This window comes from Hyla sarda, chromosome 7 (genome assembly GCF_029499605.1).
Source record: "Hyla sarda isolate aHylSar1 chromosome 7, aHylSar1.hap1, whole genome shotgun sequence".
Lineage (NCBI taxonomy): Eukaryota > Metazoa > Chordata > Amphibia > Anura > Hylidae > Hyla > Hyla sarda.
Window position 1 is genome coordinate 28,481,173 of NC_079195.1, and position 5,016 is coordinate 28,486,188.

General features: G+C 49.5%; 1 long non-coding RNA gene across 1 annotated transcript; it reads right to left on the reverse strand.

Moving 5' to 3' along the window:
- Positions 1-571: 571 nt before the first annotated feature.
- On the reverse strand, positions 572-5,011 carry LOC130281642 (uncharacterized). Its single transcript, XR_008846064.1, has 4 exons — positions 4,978-5,011; positions 4,809-4,895; positions 3,198-3,251; positions 572-1,298 (listed from the first exon to the last, which is right to left on the reverse strand). It is a non-coding gene; the product is annotated as an uncharacterized LOC130281642 (long non-coding RNA).
- Positions 5,012-5,016: the final 5 nt, after the last annotated feature.

Genomic DNA, 5,016 nt, shown 5'->3' on the forward strand with positions numbered 1-5,016 from the left:
AGGGGGCGTGACAGTCGCCACGCCCCCTCCAATAGACTTGCATTGAGGGGGCGTGGCCATGACGTCAAGACCCCCGCAGCCCGCGCCCAGTGTTCTAAACAAAATATTCTGAATGCTGGGGCACATATTGACCCTAATCATTAAAGGGGTACTCCACTGCCCCAGCGTTTGGGAAATTTTGTTCCGAACGTTGGGTGCGAGCTGCTGGGGTCGTGACATCACGGCCTCGACCCCTCGTGACGTCAAACCACGCCCCCTCAATGCAAGTCTATGGGAGGGGGAAGCCACCATGCTCCCTCCCATAGACTTGTATTGAGGGGGCGTGGCCACGATGTCAAGACCCCCACAGTCCGCACCCAGGGGTAGAATCAGATCCCTTGATAATACCTTAGTGTGTGCGGGACTAAAAACTTTAAAGGGGTACTCCACTGCCCCATCGTTTGGAACATTTTGTTCCGAATGCGGGCGCTGTGATGTCATGGCCACGCCCTCCTCAATGCAAGTCTATGGGAGGGGGCGTGGCAGTCGCCACGCCCCCTCCCATAGACTTGCATTGAGGGAGCGTGGCCATGACATCAAGACCCCCGTAGTGTTCTAAACAAAATGTTCCCAACGCTGGGGCAGTGGAGTACCCCTTTAAGCACAGTTCAAGTATGGTCAACGTAATTCAAGTGTAGTCAACGACAGTCTGGAGTTATAGTCTTGTGAATTCTCGTAATCACCTTTGGACCTTTTTCCACATCTATTAACACAAATACCGCTCCAACTCATCCTATGCGCTTCAACTCAAAACGCGCAATCTCTTCTGTGCAACAACAACCAATAACCTGTCGCAATCACACCCTATAAGTGAATTCTGGAACAGCCAACACACAAATACAGACATAATGATTGCAAACCGGTCATGCAAAATGGCCACCGATCAGGCGCGGCACTTCCGTTCAGACCGCCGCACTGCTCGTGCACTGGACTTCAGGTAGCGGGGGTGAACCCATTTCACAGGACGGATTTGCCGTTTCCTCACTGTGTCAATGACCCAACCTTTTCCTCCAAGAAAGCGAGACCTGTATGTTTGACATTTAGGTTGTCGTAAGGCCAAGACTGCGGTTTAAGGTGTCATCTAGGCGGATGGTCTCCCTCTCTAGTACCTGAGGCGTGGTGTCAGAGGTCACTGCAGCCAGTGAGCGAGTCAGATTGTATCTAAGGTTAATAAGGTCATCCGAGGTGCGGGAACATTTCTGTATGTAACGGGAGCGGTGTCCACGTTCTGTCTCCAGCTGTGACTTTAAAAAGTAGATCTGTGGGAGGAGACAGGAGATCACTGAATCTGTTAATTCTCCCACAACGCCTGTATCCTAATATTCTACATACTCCATGCTGCCTTGTATCTCACCTTTTTTTATAGATACTCCAACCCTCTTCTACTATATAATTTCTTAATATACACTACTCAAAAAAATAAAGGGGACCCTTAAACAACACAATGTAACTCCAAGTCAATGACACTTCTGTGAGATCACACTGTCCACTCAGGAAGAACACTGATTGACAATCAATTTCACATGCTGTTGGGCAAATGGAACAGACAACAAGTTGAAATTATAGACAATTAGCAAGACACCCCCCAATAAAGGAGTGGTTCTGCAGGTGGTGGCCACAGACCACTTTTCAGTTCCTATGCTTCCTGGCTGATGTTTTGGTCACTTTTGAATGCTGGCGGTGCTTTCACTCTAGTGGTAGCATGAGATGAGTCTACAACCCACACAAGTGGCTCAGGTAGTGCAGCTCATCCAGGATGGCACATCAATGCGAGCTGTGGCAAGAAAGTTTGCTGTGTCCGTCAGCGTAGTGTCCAGAGCATGGAGGCGCTACCAGGAGACAGGCCAGTACATCAGGAGATGTGGAGGAAGCCGAAGGAGGGCAACAACCCAGCAGCAGGACCGCTACCTCTGCCTTTGTGCAAGAAGGAGCACTGCCAGAGCCCTGCAAAATGACCTCCAGCAGGCCAAGAATGTGCATGTGTCCACTCAATCGGTTAGAAACAGACTCCATGAGGGTGGTATGAGGGCCTGACGTCCACAGGTGGGGGTTGTGCTTACAGCCCAACACCATGCAGGACATTTGGCATTTGCCAGAGAACACCAAGATTGGCAAATTTGCCACTGGTGCCCTGTGCTCTTCACTGATGAAAGCAGGTTAACACTGAGCACGTGTGACAGATGTGACAGAGTCTGGAGACGCTGTGGAGAACATTCTGCTGCCTGCAATATCCTCCAGCATGACCGGTTTGGCGGTGGGTCAGTAATGGTGTGGGGTGCATTTCTTTGGGGGGGCCGCACAGCCCTCCATGTTCTTGCCAGAGGTAGCCTGACTGCCATTAGGTACCGAGATGAGATCCTCAGACCCTTGTGAGACCATATGCTGGTGCAGTTGGCCCTGGGTTCCTCCTAATGCAAGACAATGCTAGACCTCATGTGGCTGGAGTGTGTCAGCAGTTCCTGCAAGAGGAAGGCATTGATGAAATGGACTGGCCCGCCTGTTCCCCAGACCTGAATCCGATTGAGCACATCTGGGACACCATGTCTCGCTCCATCCACCAACGCCACGTTGCACCACAGACTGTCCAGGAGTTGGCGCCCCCTCATCAGGAGCATGCCCAGGCATTGTAGGGAGGTCATACAGGCACATGGAGGCCACACACACTACTGAGCCTCATTTTGACTTGTTTCAAAGACATTACCTCAAAGTTGGATCAGCCTGTAGTGTGGTTTTCCACTTTGGTTTTGAGTGTGACTCCATATCCAGAACTCCATGGGTTGATAAATTTGATTTCCATTGATAATTTTTGTGTGATTTTGTTGTCAGCACATTAAACTATGTAAAGACGAAAGTATTTCATACGATTAGTTCATTCATTCAGATCTAGGATGTGTTCTAAGTGTTCCCTTTAGTTTTTTGGGCAGTGTATGAATAACCTATTCATAGGGTATGGTCAGACCCCATTGCGGTACCTGCACCACACACTATCATTAATTCCTGTTTCTTTGGAAATCAGCCTTAACAATCTGATGTTGTAAAACACTATAGAAACAATGAGCATACTCTTGTACACTATACAATTGACTATATAATTTCATATTGTATGTGCATAGAACACTATACATCATAAGATCTAGTAGGCCAATAGTGTCACGTACCTGTTGTTGTAGCTCTGTTACACTTAGCTGAGATGTAGAAGAGTCAACGGTATCCTAGAGGTAGTGAGAGAGAAAAAGAGAAATTGCAGTCTACTTAAAGGAGAACTGTAGTGCATTATAACTTTTCCCTCATCCGAATGATAGGAGATAAGATATATATTGCGGGGGGTCCGAAAGCTGGGGACCCCCGCAATCTCCTATACGGGGCCACGGCAGTCTGCAGGAAGTGCTGTGTTGTCCCCTGCAGGAAGCCGAGGCAGGCACGGGATACATGGAGGGGGCGTGTCGGCCGCCGCGTCATGAGGGGACGGCATGCCCCCTTCCAGCATACTGCTGCAGGGACCCCCGTGATCTAAAACTAAACCCCTATCCTTCGGATAGGGGATAAGTTATATTGCACTACAGTTTGCTTTTAACTACTCCTTTGGATACAGCAACATGTTGAGACTAAGGGAGCTAGAATACAACATTGTTCTATATGCCAATGATAATAGGTGTAATAACACCATCATAGAAAGCCATTAAAGGGGTACTCCTCCCCTAGACATCTTTTCCCCTATCCAAAGGAAAGGATCGTGAAGTCACGATCTTCAGGTCCCTGCATCGCTCTTTGCACCAGATGACAGGTGGTGCTGCAGGGGAGATCCCAGCAGCGGGACCACCGCGATCAGACTTCTTATCTCCTATCCTTTGGATAAGATGTCTAGGGGCAGAGTACTCCAGCGCAAAACATCTTATCCCCTATCAAAAGGATAGGGGATAAGATGTTAGATCGTGGGGATCACGCCACTGGGGACCCCCGAGATCACCGGCGCGGCACCCCGGTCATCCGTGCACGGCGCAATCTCCGCTCCATGCCAGATGACTGGCGACTACAGCTGCCACGCCTCCTCCATTCAGGTCTATGAGAGGAGGCATTACGGCATGCTCCCTCCCATAGACATGAATGGAGGGGACGTGGCATGACGTCACGAACACGCTCCATGCTCCTGTGTTCCGGACACCGCTGCTGCCGGCCCGGAGATTGCAGGGGTCCCCAGCAGCGGGATCCCCACATCTAGCATCTTATGTTAGATGTGAAATGTTTTTCACCAGAGTACCCCTTTAATCTTATGTAGTAATCGGACTTATCTTAAAGAAAAACTGTCACATGTTCACTCCCGCACCAACCACAGGTACTGACGGATAGTGCGGGGGACGCTGATTCATATGATCCCTACCTTGCCCAGATCTGTCCGGACATTCGCCCGCAATCTTAGTTTTTCTATTTACGCAAATGTGGCTGTAACTGGCACGGGCAGGTTTTCAGGAGCTTAGTGCCACTGTGATATCAGCGCCTCCCACTTATGAATATTCATCCCCCCTCCCTCAGGCTCTCCCTCTCCGCGCCGCTCCTAACTGGTCATTACTGCGCAGGTACCACTTCCTCCCATTTGCATATATAGAAAAACTAAGAATGCGGGCGAACGGCCGGACGGATCAGGGCAAGGTAGGGATCACATGAATCAGCGTCCCCCGCACTATTCGTCAGTACCTGTGGTTAGTGCGGGACTGAACATGTGACAGTTTTCCTTTAAGACTATCTGACTTGTTACCCTACAAAATACCGACCTCTTGTGTTCTGTCTATTGATTGCTCCAATGCGGAGACATTGAGCTTCCGGAGTTCTCTACGCAGGTTCCTTCGCTCACTTTCCACCTGTGTAAGAACACAAAAATGAATGTAAGAAATCTTTGGCCTAGTTCGTCATCCACAACTTCTGCACGCAGTGGCCTCTTACTTCTTGTAATGTCTCACTCAGACGTAGGGTTTGGTTTTC